This window comes from Tupaia chinensis, unplaced genomic scaffold, assembly GCF_000334495.1.
Source record: "Tupaia chinensis unplaced genomic scaffold, TupChi_1.0 Scaffold000007_1, whole genome shotgun sequence".
Taxonomy (NCBI): domain Eukaryota; kingdom Metazoa; phylum Chordata; class Mammalia; order Scandentia; family Tupaiidae; genus Tupaia; species Tupaia belangeri.
This window is the reverse complement of record NW_006159436.1, coordinates 3,080,303-3,097,055: the sequence shown is the minus strand read 5'-3', so window position 1 is coordinate 3,097,055 and position 16,753 is coordinate 3,080,303.

Here is a 16,753-nt window from a genome sequence, read left to right as displayed (position 1 = left end):
CTAACTGCTGGTCCTGACATTCCTATTAGCTTTAACTACTCAAGGAAGTAGACAAAATATGCCTATGTCTGTATTTAGCAGGATATACTATCATACAAACAAGTTATCAATGACTTCACATAAAAGTTTGTATAATGCTCATGTCTCTGTTCAAGCTGAGGTCCTTTTCCAAGTGGTGGCTCACAGAGCCAGTGTGCATATGTCCTGGATCTGCCCCATCTAAGGTTCATAGAGAAGAATGAGGATATAGCCTCACATATCTGATAATAAACTGAGGGGAAAATGGCGTATATCAATTCAGTCTATATTTCTTGGTGAATAATTAATCACATGGCCATAACTAGATGCAAGAGGGAGACATAATACCTATTCTTACCACCTGGAAGGAGAGTGAGAACATTTGGTGTCCAGCCAACTGTCTTTGTCACAGTTCATGAGTTAGGAATCTCTCATAGTACCTCTGCCCTATGATAGCTATGTGGAGATGTCAACATCACTCATCTAGAAGAACAGCTACCATAAAAAACAGGGGTGATTAAAGAATCACACGTCATGTATGTATACACTTCAGGCTTATGTATATTTCCATGAATGCATATATTTTTCTTACCTTTGAATCCTATCCTACCTAGAGAAGGCAGTTTACCCCAGTAAAAGTGTATTTTTTAGGTCTTGATAGTTTTCTTGAATTTTCATAAAAGCTTAATCCAACCTAGTAATTTTTAAAGTTTATTTATGTCTTCCATGAGAGAGAGATAGATACCCCAGAAAGGGTCCCTGATCAGCAAGCTACCTTCGGTATAGCTGACCCGGGTCATAGGCACACCCATGCACACCTGACTTGCTCAGAGAGTTCCTGGGATACCAACCCAGTACTTTTCTTATGTGGGTCCAGCTGCCCAACTGTGGCAATACCACCTGGTCCCAAACCCAGTAGTTTTTTAAGCTACTTAAAGTCTCAGGCACTAATCACCTGTCCAATCTTCTAGTCTTAGTCTTCCATCACTTCAGCTTTCTTTTCTATCTGCACTATCAGGTTGCCTCATGCACAGCTTTCCACAGGCAGGGGGCAAAGGGAGAATGGCAAATCTACTTAGAGACGACAACACGTAGGTGGAGACAGGAAGCTATGGGGTTGATTGTGGCTGCTCCATAAATGGCTCAGCCTACAGTGATCTCCCCTGTTAGGGGTTTCTTAGCCCTGGTGGTAAGGCAGCCCTGTAGCAAATCTTCCCATCCCCATTTTTCACTTAGTGAAGGAAAGAAATGAGGATATAAACACACAGTGAGATAAAATGGTACTGATTTTATGCAGCAAAATAAGACATAATGAAAAAGAGACATTTGGAGATGTTAGAAGACCTTCTGAAATTAAAAATATGAGATCAAAGGAAAAAAATATAACTAGAAAGTTTTAGAGGTAAAACAGAGAAGATGCCCCAGGACCTAACTATGAAGACAATGAGACAATGATAGAAGATAAGAGTAAAAAGTTAACAAAATAGAACCACTAGCCCTAAAGCATAGACGATCCAGAAAGACAGACTAGAAAAGGAGAAAAAAGGAAGAGTTAATGGTATCATTCAAAAAAATTGCCAAGACCTGAAAAACATTTTTTCAGAATAAGAGTACTCCCTTATTACCTAGCAGAATCATGAAAATAAAGCCACACTAAAGCACATCAGAAACATCACTGTGGAATTATAAAACACTGCGATCAATAAGGAAAATCCTAAGAGTCCCAGAGAAGAAATGGGTTAGTCACAAAGAATAGTAATCAGAATTATCTGGGATTTTCCAAGCACAATACTGGAAACTCAGTTAAAGTACATCTTCAAAATGTTGGGACTAGAAGTTAGCATGATGGCTATGTCGTTGGACTGCCACATAGTCAACCGCGGTTCAAGTCCTGGACCCAGTGGCTTAAACTCACGCCGGGCACGTGCACGTGCGTGCCCAAGATCCCAAGAGGAGAATGGAGGAGAGGGAATTGCGGTGTGGCCAACCCCCCTGGGGAGTGATTTCTCATTTTCTGTCTCTCTGTCTCTCTCGGTCTGTTTGGCAAGCACACGCGCCATATAGCAAAAGCCTCTCCACAAAAAAAAAAAAAAATGTTGGGGAAGGAATCAAGGAGAAAAATAGAGGCAAGACATTTGAGGTACACAGAAATGGAGGACTATCTGTTGGTGATAATGTGAGTTTCTCCAGCTGCACTGATAAGTGTTTCTCCAGCTGCACTTATGGGAAGTGAGTTTATGTTGGGTAAATTCTTTTGATAAGTTGTAGCGATGTATAGTGATTGAATGTATGAAATAAATTAAAATTAAATAATGACAAGAAATTAAATAAATAATTCTTTTAAAAACTATGTTGGGGAAAACTGTTTGCTTCCTTTTAACTCTGTACCTAGCCAAGTGATCTATTATGTAAAAAGACAGAATAAAAATATTTTCATATATTTAAGATCTCAAAAAATGTACCTCTCATAAACCCTTTGTCAGAAAGTTATTAAAGGATATGCCTCACCTAAAGGTGAGAGAGTAAACTGCTCACTAAAGAAGTATTCACAGGACAGGTAATAGAAAATTCCCCTCCCCCATACACACACACACACACACACACGGAGAATGGAGGAGAAGGGATTGCAGCGTGACCATCCCCCCTGGGGGGTGATTTCTCGCTTTCTGTCTCTATGTCTCTCTCTGTCTGTCTGGCGAGTGCACGCGCCCTACAGTGAAAATCTCTCCAAAAAAAAAAAAGTAGTATTCACAGGACAGGTAATAGAAAATTCCCCTCCCCCATACACACACACACACACACACACACACACACACAGCTAAAGGAAGCTCTAAGATAATAATTAAGAAGGATCCCAGGATAACAGAAATGTACAAAGTACAAAAGGAAAAAATGAGATGTTGGATCTGTGGCTAGCCCCTGCGTGTAGTGTAGTGGATAAGATGACTGGATCTCACATAGCTGCGGCCAGCGTGTAGTGTGGTGGATAAGATGACTGGATCTCACATAGCTGCCTGGATTGTTCAAGTCCTGGATGCAGTGACTTAAAAAACACGTACACACAAACAAAATCCTGAGAAGGCCTGAAACAAAGGGATCGTGGCATGACTATTTCTCCCATCTCCCGATCCTCAGAGGCGCTTCCTCACTTTCCCACGCTCTTTCTCTATCTCTGTCCATCCTTCTCTGAGGAGCACACAGGACCTATGGCAAAAATTGAAAAAACAAAAAAAAAAGAGGCAAACAAACAAACAAAAATGAAAGATATAGAAAATAAATGGAACCATGACGTTTACTAATAACACCAGGGTGATGATGTCATACAGCGGAAATACAATGATGAGACAATAGAGTGTGTGTGTGTATATATATGTGTATGTCTGTGTTATATATGTATGTACGTGTGTGTTATATAACATATATACCTGTGTCTGTGTGCATGTGTGTGTGTCCATTATGCTTCTCGAAAGGAGAATTGGAGAGAAAAGAGATGGGATCAGGATTTAATTTGTATTACATGTTACTTCGTTCCTTTCTAAGATTTACTGTGTGCGTGTTACCTATTCAGAAAGTTATAAAAAATTTCTCTTAAAAATTAATAAATCTACATACTTTTGATCCAACAATTCTACCTCTAGAAAATTATTAATAACAATATATTTCTATCTGCAAATTACGCGTGTAAAGGATATTGATTACAGCATCGGCTGAGAGAACAAACGACTAGAACTGACCCCAATACCTAAGAAAGAAAGTCTGGTGCAATAATAAATTGGGTACCACTGCACCATGAAATACTCTGTAGCCATATAAACAAGAATGAGAAGCTCATTAAGTACTGGTAAGGAATGATCTCTAAGATATACAGCTAAGCAAGAAAGGTAAAGTAATACAAAAGATGTGTGGTGGGATCAGCAGCCGGTGAACTGGACTCCCACATGGCCGACCACGGTTCAAGCCCCCAGTCCAGTGCCATGGATGTGTGTGTGCATGCACCAAATCCTGAAAGGAGGATGGAGGAAAACAGATGGCAGTGTGGTCATCCCCCTTGGGAAATTATTTCTTACTTTCTCTCCAGTGAGCACACACATGCCCTATAGTAAAAACCTTAATAAAAAAAAAAAAAAAAAAGATGTGTGGTATGCAACAATTTGTGTGTAAAAAGGGGAATGTAAAATGTATATTTGCACTTTTTATATGTGCACACACTTTAGAAAGTTCATGGAAAATTGTGTTAAAATTCACATTTATTGGAACCAGCAGATAACATAATGGTTACATCACTGGGCTCCTATGTGGTTGAATGTGGTTCAAGTCCCAGACCCAATGGCTTAAATTCATGCCAATTGCCTATGCATGTGTGCCCAAAATCCTAAGAAGAGAATGGAGGAGAAGGGATTGCGGCATGGTCATTCCTCCAGGGGGTGACTTCTTGCTTTCTCTCTCTCTCTCCCTATCTCTCCAGCGAGCGCATGTGCTTTATAGTAAGAATCTCTCTCAAAAGAAAAAAGAAAAAAAATTACATTTATTTTGGTGTAAAGTATTGGAGATCCATGCATCATTTTTTTCATCACACACATTTTCCATGAATTTTTCCCTTTATATTCTGGGAATAAGAACACACAAAAAAGAATAATATTGTATGCTTATGACTGCTGCTTTGTGTGCTTTATAGCATTGTTAGTTTGTGAAATTACTTCGCATGCTGATATGTTTACACATTTATTTCTGTATCCTCCACTGGAATGTGGGCACTGTAGCAGAAGAACCTAATCTGATCAACTGGCATCTGTATCTCCTGCACCTAGTGCCTGACACATAATACACACTCAATAAATAGTTGTCGAATATTTGAAAAGAAAAAAGCCTTTTCTCTGACCATGGTGTGGTCATTTCAGGGGAAATGGAATTGTGATTACAAAGCTTCAAAGGATATTGCAGTGTCAAAGAAAAAAAAACACACACACACAGTCATAAGAAACTGCTAATGGAATAAAGAAGAATACAAAATGTCAGCCTTCACCTATTGGTAATTGTTACAGCATATTCTGTCTCTGACTGAATGTTCCACAAACAAGCAATTAAGGTAATCTTCTTCACAGGAGGTAGTTTGAAAAAGTCAAAGCCACATGTTTTGATTACAAAGCCTCAAAGGATATCGCAGTGTCAAAGAAAAAAAAACACACACACAGTCATAAGAAACTGCTAATGGAATAAAGAAGAATACAAAATGTCAGCCTTCACCTATTGGTAATTGTTACAGCATATTCTGTCTCTGACTGAATGTTCCACAAACAAGCAATTAAGGTAATCTTCTTCACAGGAGGTAGTTTGAAAAAGTCAAAGCCACATGTTTTGCGCAGCTGGGGAACAGCAGAAATACTGGCGGGAAAGCACACACACAGCATCCTGTGAGTTAGGTTTTCGTAGAATTTCAAAATAAATGTCAAGAAATGGAACACAGTCATTTATGAGGCACCAAATTAGATTCTTAGGTTACTATGGTTGTTCTGAGGACAGAATAGAAATTGTGAGATGTTACCTTGGCAATGAGATAGAGCAATCATTTATGGGCATTTATGAGGCTGTGAAGGCAGCCAAGATTTAAATGCACAGGTCACCATAAAGGAAACAAAACTTCCCAAGTGTTTACATTTTGTCCTTTTTGTTTATTCTAAATTTCTTTCTTTCTTCCAGGAGCAAGAGAGAGAGACAGAGAGAGAAAGCACCCCCAACAGGGTTTCTCGTGTGTGTGTGTTATTTCTCTTAACATTCATTCGCTGAGCATCATCACAGCATACAACATGCGATTTCCCATCCAGAATACTCTGTAAAGAATTATTTTATTTAACTTTATTTATTTATTTGCTTATTTATTTTAATTTAACCAGAGAGAGACAGAGACAAAGAGAGAGAGAGAGAAAGTGAGAAAGGAAGCCACCAGGTCCGGGACTCGAACTGCGGTCGCCCATGTGAGAGTCCAGCGCCCTTAACCACCACGCCACCTGCCAGCCCCCAGAATACACTGTATAGTGGCTTAATCATACATGTTATCATTAATAAATAATTTTCCATTTCTTGTAAAATTGTGTGTGTGTGTACATATATGTGTGTGTGTGTGTGTGTGTGTCCCCCATTTCTAACTCTGCCATTTCCCACCCTCCTCCCAAACTGTCTGTGGTATCTGCAGTTGCTTCCTATTCCTTCCCCCCCCCACAGATTTTATTGATTCACAAAATATCTGAATTAATATAACTACTTTCAATGGCAACTTCAGCTGATAGTTATCTGTGAACACACGTCTGACTTTAGGCATGAAACTGAGTAGAATGGATACACTATAAAGCAGCATCTAGCTGAGGCTAATGACAGCAGTAAGCTATACAGCCCCAACAGGGTGTCGGCACAACAATCCACCCCTAGCTTCCACCTGCCTGGATCATGGGAAAGTGTATGACCAGCATACTCAGAGGGGTCTCCAGACTTGAACCAGGAGCCTTCCCACGGAGGATAGCCTTGCAGGATGTTGCGTTTCGTCACTGCACCACCGTTTAACCCTGAATCTTCTATTATATTTAAAATTTTTAAATAGTGTTGCTAAATCTTTCATAGTGGGATAGAAAACCTTTCCCGTTCTTTAACCTCTTTGAGAGGCAGGTTATGTGCAAACATGCATACCTGCCCGGGCACCCATTCACCTTCTTTGCACTCTATCCCAGAACTCCGGGCTCTGACTTGGGCCCTTGTCTTCCCTTCTTTGGGGTCATGTGATGTTTCACTGGGCAGGTTTAATGATCTTCACAACGTGTCCATCTGAACTACCCCTTCAATGACCTTCACCATTAGAAACACACTGTTTTCTGAAAGTCACTTTTACCCATTGTAGTCATCTTTAAAAAGTATATATTGGGGCAGGCAAGTGGCATGGTGGTTGAGGCATTGGATTCCCACATGGCTGACCACAGTTTGATTCTGAGTCACCTGGTGGCTTTCTTTCTCACTTTTCCTTTCTCTCTCTCTCTCTCTCGCTCTCTCTCGCTCTCTCTCGCTCTCTCGCTCTCTCGCTCTCCCGCTCTCTGTTTCTCATCTAGTCAAATATTAATAATAATAATAATGAATAAAATAAATTATTTTTTTAAAAAAGGATATATCAACTTGAAATGAACAAGTCTGTGATTTCTAGAAGGCGTCCCTCCTCATTTCACCAATTTTTATTAGTCCAAGCAAGTATAGCAGGTCCTGTCAGTGACTGGCCCATGTTCCCTAACCCTTGATCTACAAATTTGAAGTAAACACCTGTGACTGACCCAACACTACTGTTTCCTGACTAAGGGAGTCCACTTAACCTGAGACAGCACAGGACAGAACTGCCCAGGGTCACTGCTCCTGGAAGCAGCCCCTAACCAATGGCTAGTGGCCCACTTCCTCATGCCTGGTTGAGATCACACTGCGGTATGCTTTACCAATACCCCAAGATCCCCAGCTGGCTCCCACTCCAGCTGCCCAATGAGATAGCTAGCTCCATAACTAACCCTTAATTCAGTTTTCTTATGCTCTTAATCCTCCCTTTTGGTGTTTCCTGGGACTGACTTTTAAATAGTCTACTTACAACTGAGTCCCTGTATCAGTACCTGTTTTTGAGAAAACCCACACTAAGACCAAAAACTACAATAAAAGTAAAATAGGGGAAAAAAAGAGAAACTTTCAAATACATAAAAAACACACTTCTATTAAAATGTTCAGGAGCTGGTCCTGTAACACAGTGTTTAAGTGCTGGGCATAGGGAACTGGATCCCACCTGGCCAACCGGGGTTCAAATCCTGGCCATGGTGACTTAAAAAAACATGCCACATAGGACTAGCAGATGGATCAATGGTTACGTCACTGTACTCCCACGGTTTGAGTCTGAGACCTGGCAGTTTAAAATTCACACTGGGCGCTTGTGTGCATGCCCAAAATCCCAAAAGAAGAATGGAGAAGGGATTGCAGCATGCCCATCCCCCATAGGGGTGATTTCTCACTCTTTGTCTCTCTCTGTCTCTCCAGCAAGTGCACATGCCCTATAGCAAAATTTCTCAAATATATACCGAGTGTCTGCACTCTATGACTGAAACTAACTGTCTAAAGGATACAGAAACGCAGTCTGTAGATGTAAATACCAGATATAGTGTGTGTGAAAGAGGAGGGTCTGAGGAAGGACATTTGGGGAGGGACAGAGAGGCAAAGCATTGATGGCACAAAGAGGTGTGGTATTACCTGTTGAAGGTATTTCATAGTTTTATCAACAGTACTGGGGAGAAATGTTCACCTGTTGAAATATCCATTTTGTAAGACAAATAATAATGTGATTGAATGTATGGAAGCAAATGAAATTTTAAAAAAAAAGAAAAAAAAAAAGAAAAGGAAGAAACATGCCAAGTGCATGTGTAAGCATGCCCCAAATCCTGACAAGATGAAGAAAGGGAGAAGGGATATGGTGTGACCACACCCCACTGAGGGGTGATTTTTCTTTCTGTTTTTCTCTCTCTCCTCTCTCTCACTGTCTGGCAATAAAAATAGTTCAGTTATCAGTGATACTTGCAATTTCTTCAGATCATGTTTTCTAAAATTCTATTTGTGTAAGTGTCATCTTCAAAACAACATCCTTCTAAAATTCAGTAATGATGTGTTCTCTTTTTTTTTTTAAAGATTCTTTTTATCTTTCTTCTGTAAGAAAAGGAGACAAAAAGTGAACAAAGGCGCCCACAGAAGGGTCTTCACACCACAATACTGAAACGAGTCTCAGCAGCCTGGATCACCAACATGCAGCACCTGGCGTGTACAGGGAGCCCACAGGATGCGAGCCTGGGACCTCCCCACGTGACTGCAGTATCACAGAGTGTTGTGCCACTGCTGTGCCACCTCTGTGCTACGGCAGCTGGCCAATCATGTTCCCTTGAAGAACTTTTCCCTCTCATGAGGAGACCACAGGTAACAGTGAATATGAGAGAGCTTCAAAAAGTATATGGAAATGTGCATTATGAAAAACCTATACATGAAATTCAAAACAATTTTTATGCCAAAATAAACCTGTACATTACATTCATTTGCCCACACATTTTTTGAAGTCCCCTCATATTGTAATTGGTCTGGAAGGGAATACTGATATGATTTAAAGAAAACAAGAACATGAACTCAAGTGACTCTGAATAAGTCGAAAGAAGGCTGCAGTGCTGGAAGCAACATGGATAATGTGGTCTACATTGATATGCAAACTCCTGTTAACATCCTCAGTACATGCCCAGAATACTTCGTCAGTGTAATTAAATAAAAGCTGTGATCCTTGCTATAATATATGGCACATTGTGTGTGTGTGTGTGTGTGTGTGTCATCCATGATTACTCAAAATCCTGGCATGAATGGAGGAAAAAAGATTGCAGGATAACTGTGCTCCACTGGGGTGTCTCTCTCTCTCTCTCTCTCTCCCTTCTTTCTCTAGCATGTACACATGCCCTCTGGCAATTAAAAAAAAGAAAAAAGAATATAATTCACTTTCCAAAATAGACATAAAATAGTCACTTACTCCTGAAAGCATTATTTTCAGCAAAAGTAATAGTCAAGTTTGAATATCTGTCATGCTTGAGGAGTGCCAATCACAGATGACCAAGTGCCAGGCAAGAAAGAACTTTTTTATACTTTACTACTATTACATCAAAATGAGGAATAATGAATTTATAAAAATGTGTCCTGGTTTGCCATCGTTATATACTAATATTCAAGCTATATTCAAACAGTGGCAACAATGACAAGAAAATTCACGGAAGTACTAATCTTCATTACAGCATTTCATAACTTAGCAAGTACTTTCGCACAAGAGGACCTTTTATGGGGTTAGTATTTTACACAATAAAGGAACTGTCCAGTGGAATTTATCCATTGTCACTGGCAGCCTGTCCTTACAACCCACACAAAACACAACGTCATGGCAATGCCAACAGTTGGTCTCATAGAATAACTTCTTATAACTTGAGTCGAAATTTAAATACATGTAAAGAGAAAAAGCTCTTTCCTGATTTACAATAGTCCTAATTGCTAGCTAATGCAACAACTGGCACTGGTAACATATAACCAAATAACTTTTTTTTTTCTGACTACTCCCATCTAAACGGATCCCATTGACCCAGTTTTTACTGCTGTTGGATGATATCTTGATCCTGTCCTATAGCATTTTAGGCCACTTTAGAAAATAATCAAATTGTTATTTTGCTAGGGTCTTATGTCCAGAGAAATTTAACAATCTCACAAGTTCTAGTCTAGTCCAGGTTAATCACCAAAACTTTAAATTTGCATGGTCCAGCCATGGTAGTCTAGGTGGTAGTGTCCTGATCTGCAGTGCTGGAAGCCACATGGACGGCCACAGGTTCGGATTCCATGTCGACCTGAAATATTCTTTATGCACACCCAGGATGCTTGTAAGTTGGAAGACAGCAGGAAATGTATCATAGCATGACTAGATTCTGTTAAAATAAACTTTTTAAAAATCCAGTAAAAAACACTTCAAACTTTTATTATATCCAGGCTTAAAAGTCTCAAATGAGAGGAGTAGACTAGGTCAGCTCTTTCACTCTTTCTAGCTCCATTCCCACTCACTGGCTATGGTCCTTCTAGTTTCGGGACCCTCTATGGATGGAGTAGATTGAATGGAGAGAGAAATGGGACCTGAAAAGTTCTTTCTTGCCTGACACTTGGTCATCTGTCATTGGCACTCCTCAAGCATGACAGATATTCAAAACTATCTCTCTTTCATAGGCTTCTGTCCTGGGTTCGTTAGGAATTCTCTGCTGGAAATCTCTGCCTGCAGGTCCCTGATTAGAAAATGCATTTTCCACAGCTGGTCACTTTAGACTCCTTCCTTAACCCCACGGGATTTCCCCATATCAGTCCCTCTGTCTCCTCTCCAGTGCTTCTATTAGGCCAGATACTTTTTAAGAAAACACAGACCTTGGGACCAGCAGTTGGTGTAATGGCTATGTCACTGGACTCCCATGTAGTTGACCGCAGTTTGAGTCCCAGACCCAGTGGCTTAAACTCACGCCACACATGTGTGTGTGAGTGCCCAAGATCACAAGAGGAAAATGGAGGAGAAGGGATTGTGGCATGGCCATCCCCACTGGGGGGTGATTTCTCACTTTCTGTCTCTCTGTCTCTCTCTGTCTTTCTGGCAAGTGTGCATGCCCTATAGGATAAACCTCTCCAAAAAAAAAAAAAAACCACACACACACATACACACAGACCATCTTTCTTTTCTAGGGACCACACCAGGGCCCTGGAAGGCATGAATAATTTGCCCTTGATCAATAAGTAAGTGGCTCTCTCCAGACCCAGCTCTGGGCCTGTCACTTATCTGCACATGCATTTTTTTTTCCTTACACTTTTCCTGGTGAGAGTCAAACATCCAGCCTTGTGTTTCCAAACCCCACAGGACATGAGACAGCTCTCTAATTTGTGGTGTTAAAACTTTTCCAATATAGTTTGAAGTGAGAGAGATAAGTCCACTCCCCTCCCCATGGGGATGAGAGGTAAATGCCTAAAAACTGAAAAAACCTCCAGTTCTTTTATACTCTCATTACAGATGATAAACTCACTTTGGTCAGACTTTTACAATCTCTTACTGTAGTTTGCATTCTGCATGTGTGCTTTAATCCCTTTTTCTAAGATATTTGAGTATTCAACATCTACTTTATTATTCATAGATTTCTGACTCAATTAAGACTGACAGCAAAGATCTTTTTTGAAGATTTCTTTTTTGCCATACTGTGTGTGTACTCAGCAGAGAGAGAGAGACAGAAACAGAGATAGAGAAAGTGAGAAATCTTTGCTCAAGGGGATGGCCATGCCGCAATTTCTTCTCCTCCTTTCTCCTCTTGGGATTTTTAGGCATGCACATGCCCAGTGTGATTTTTCAAAGCACCAAGTCTGGGATATATACCATGGTCGGCTATAAGGGAGTCCAGCACCCTAACCCCTACCCCACCTTCTTTCCCAGGTCTCCTTTTAAATAGTGTACAATAGTATATAAAATTTAATAATGGCATAATGAGAGACAATTATGTTTACTAGAAATTCTTAAAAGGACAATGCTACATTTGCTTGGAATAAATTTCATGAGTGAGAGGCTGAATTTCCAATGGTCTCTGATTGTGCGTAGAATCTCCATGCATAGCAAATATGGATATATGGTATTAGTCATGCTACAGAGAAATGAAGATGACATAAAGCCAATGAAAAGGGAAAGACCATGTGTACCTCTTCCACTGTTAACCCTAATTTATCTCATATCCAAAATGAGAAGATTTATGAGAAATGATAATAATGATAAATAATGTATTTATGATTAACTCCATGGGGCTAAAATGCACTGCGTGTATTCTTTGTAGAAATCAGGGAATACACTGATTTCTTTTTCAAGAAAGCCTGGGTAGAATGTGGTAAAAACACAACAGTGGAAGAAAGGACGAGTAAATTAGTCACAGGGAAGCAGAGCACTCATGGGGAATCATCAGTGTAGTAATGGGTTACAGAATTAGAATGTTACATAAATAAACCAGATACTGTTTTTTTTTTTTTCTTTTTGGAGAATTTTTTTGCTATAGGGCATGTGCACTCGCCAGAAAGACAGAAAGCGAGAAATCATCCCCCAGGGGGGATGGCCATGCCACAATCCCTTCTCCTCCATTCTCCTCTCAAGATCTTGGGCATGCATGCACACACGCCCAGCGTGAGTTTAAGCCAATGGGTACAGGACTCGAACTGCGGTCGTCTACATGGAAGTCCAGTGACATAGCCATTATGCTAACTGCTGGTCCTTATGAACCAGATTCTTTTTAAGAAAAAAGTTTTCTTTTATAGGGCCCACACCAGGGCCCTGGAAGGCATGGATATTTGCATTGGTTGGTAGAATGTTCACAGTCCATCCACACTTGCACAGTCAGAAAATACAGGCACCATATTTGTTCCAATAAATCAATCCTCTGAAATTACAGTGAACAGTATTTATGGTCATATATAGTACAATGATAGACCCCAGTCAAATACCTTCTCAGTCTCTGGTTCTGTTATTTTAAGTTGATTTTGGCAACTTTTTGACATCTCTAAACTTCAGTTTATCATCTATACAATAATGTATATATATAATTTATATATATATATATATATAAAGTAAAATTATGCTAAGAAGGTAGTTAATAATTGTAGAATTACCAAGAGTACAGTAGGCACTTAATAAATATTAGCTTCTTTTCTTCTTCCTTTGCGATTTTGACTCACTCCCTTCTTTCCTTTATCTCCCATGTGTAAAAGGAATTAGGTGGCTGAATTGAAAATAAACTCAGTAAGAATTACTGATATGATATGGCTTTCCAAAATAAGAATACAAACTTAGATTGCATTTTTAGAAGCAGAATGTCTGAAATAATGAAGATGATTACCCCACTAACACATCAATTTTTTCTTACTTCTGAATACATCACTTAGAATGGGTACAAACAATATGAAGCATGTATAAAAGAGGGCAAATGATGATGATTAAGGGCTTCACAATCATTCATTTAGGGCATTCTTTTTAAAAATAGGAATGGTTTTCATGAAGAAAACAAAACTCAGGGTCTGTGTAAGGAGGCTATTTAATACCCAAATATGGAAGAGACTGAATTTGACTTTTTCAGTAAGGCCCTGAGCGTGCTGTTGTACCACAGAGAACATTTGATGTAGGTCAAGAAAATTCCAGATGAATTCTTTCTCTGGCCAGCTGTGGGATCTAGACAAGTTGTCTTAATTTTCTGCCTAATTTATCTCATATGCAAAATGAGAAGATAAATAATGCTAGTGTTTATTTTTTGAGTTTCTAAAATTACCCATAGCAAAAAATATATTTTCCACTGAAACCCAACATATACATACACAAGGGGTCTTTAAAATTTTCAGGGAAAACTTGTCTTATCAAGAAACTATGGGTTCATGGGACCAGCAGTTAGTGTAATGGCTATGTCACTGGACTCCCACATAGTCAACCGTGGTTCGCGTCCCGGACCCGGTGGCTTAAAACTCACGCCGGGCATGTGTGCATGCATGCCCAAGATCCCGAGAGGAGAATGGAGGAGAAGGGATTGCAGCGTGGCCATCCCCCCTGGGGGGTGATTTCTTGCTTTCTGTCTCTCTGTCTCTCTCTGTCTGTCTGGCGAGCGCATGCGCCCTATAGCAAAAACCTCTCCAAAAATAATAATAATAGAGAAACTATGGGTTTGCAGGTGGTGTGGGAGTTAAGTCACTGGATTCCACCTGCCCAACTCTGGTTTGAATCCTGGAGCCGACGGCCTAAAAAACGGACCAGGTACATGTGTGTGTGTGTGCCCACAATCCCAATGAGAGGATGAAGAAGCTATTATGGCATGGCCATGCCCCCAGGAGGTGATTTCTCATTTTCCCTCTCTCTGTGTGTCTTTCTGTCTCTCTATACATGGATTTAAAATTTTTTGCATCAAAACGAACTCACTTTAATTCCATTTTTCTATGAACTTTTTGAAATCCCCTCACACATAAAATTTTATAAAACAAAATGCAGAATATGTCTCCGATACTCTACTTAATTTTGATAAAATTCTGTTTGTGCCCTACTACACTGAGTTTTATAACCCACTAAAGGGCTGGTGGTTTGGAAACTATTGAAAAATAACATCTAGAAAGTTCTTTCTAGCTCTGACTTTGAATTATCCTGTGAACAATAACTGTTCATCAGCAGTTTCTAGGAAGCTTATTTCACCTCAAGACAAAGACGGTCTTTCAAATGGTCCAGAATGTCCAAAAAAGTAATGGGTTTTACACCAGGTGATCGCTCCCCATTTTCACAGATACACATGCAGACATTGACTGACCATCTCCTGAGTGTAGCAGAATGGATTTAAACATTAGGAGGTTGGTTTATGCAGTCTTTGCAATCTCTTCCTGTGCTGAGCATAAGTAATCCTATGATTATCATGAGCATTTACTACAAATAAAAACTGAAAGTTAAGTAGACTAGTATTTGAAAAATAAGACAGCATTTTTACCATTATTCCTTCTTTCTGAATATTTTGGAACAACTACAAAAGATTAGCAAAGGATAATTGGGGAATCTGAGAAACAGAAGTTGTTTATAGCTCATCTGACAAGAGCTATTCCAGCTTTTGCCTATAATTTTTTAATGTATGATCCAGTCTAATTGTTTTTTGCAGCTTTGTGAAAGCCTTATTGGAACTACTGAAGTTACTCACTTGTTTAGAAATTAAAATACATCTGGGTTAGACCCTACTACTACTACTGATAATAATAAACGCATCGTAGGGTTTATGCAAGTAGTACCTCTAACTGAAATATTTTCTTCCTTTGGTACACTGGAATAAGACATTTTCATTCCTTCATTGGGCTTTTGACATGCCTAGGACCAGAGAGGAAACTAGATAAAAGATTTTCTGTTTAGAATTAGAGGCTCTGATATAACTTGATAAAACAGAGAAGCACATACACCCCATGGTGACAATAAAATTGAATGCCAAGAAACTTATTTGCATGTAGGAAATTAAATTTCTTGCTACAAGTACTAGATTGATTCAGTTGCCAGAAGTGAACAGCTCACAGATGAAATGGCCTTTGCCGGGGAAGGCCTACTTCTAGAAACATGTCCTTTTCTCTCGGAGATGCATATTTTCCGGAGGTCATTAAACATGGGCATCCCCAATCGCTCATCATAAGAGGAGGAGGAGAATGGCTAGACTACACTTCATCCAATAGCCTCACACAGGACTGAGACTTCGAAAAGGTGAATTCCATTTACACTGGACTCATTCCTGCCTTGTGATTATGATTTTGCAACTATGACCAAATATAACCATGAAGTATTCATTTTCAATTGGATCAGAAAGTTGAATTTTCATCAGTCATTAAAAGTGTTTGTACAGGGGCCGGCAAGTGGCATGGTGGTTAAAGGCGCTGAATTCCCACATGGCCGACTGTGGTTCAAGTCCTGGATCTGGGGGGCTTGCTTTCTCACTTTCTCTCTCTCTCTCTCTCTCTCTTTCTCTCTCTCTCTCTCTCTCTCTCTCTGTCCCTCTTTGGTCAAATTGAAATAAACAAATGAATATAAATAATAAATAAAGTTAAATAAAATTTTAAAAAGTGTTTGTACAATTCACTTAATTTCCAAATATTTCTCCTTAAGACATTTCAGAATAATGAAAAGCAAATTTATAGGAAATCTGGTAGGTTTTAATATTTTTATTTCTTCTCCGAAGCTTAGAGTATTTTGTAATTCTTTCTCTAAGCTTATTTCACAAGGAAAAGTAACTTCTAATGACATTTTTTTTTAATCACTTCAGGGGAGGAAATACACAGATGTAAGTAGGGCTATGACCATAGCCCTTGGTATTATGGCATGGTTGGAACAGCAAGAAACCCAGAGGCATGGTGTATCAATTATCTATCACTGCATAATAAATCATCCCAAATTTTATTTATTTTAAGCAGCAACAATTTGCTTAACTCGTGGCCAGATGGCTCTGATGATCTGAGCTAGGTGTGGCTGACCCGATTAGATTTACTCATCTGTTTACAGTCTGCTGGGAATTAGCTAGTCCTAGTTGACTTCATCTCTGTTCCATGTGTCTCACACTTCTGTAACCTATCTGAATTTTTTTCACATGGCTGAAGGCAGGATTCCAGGAGG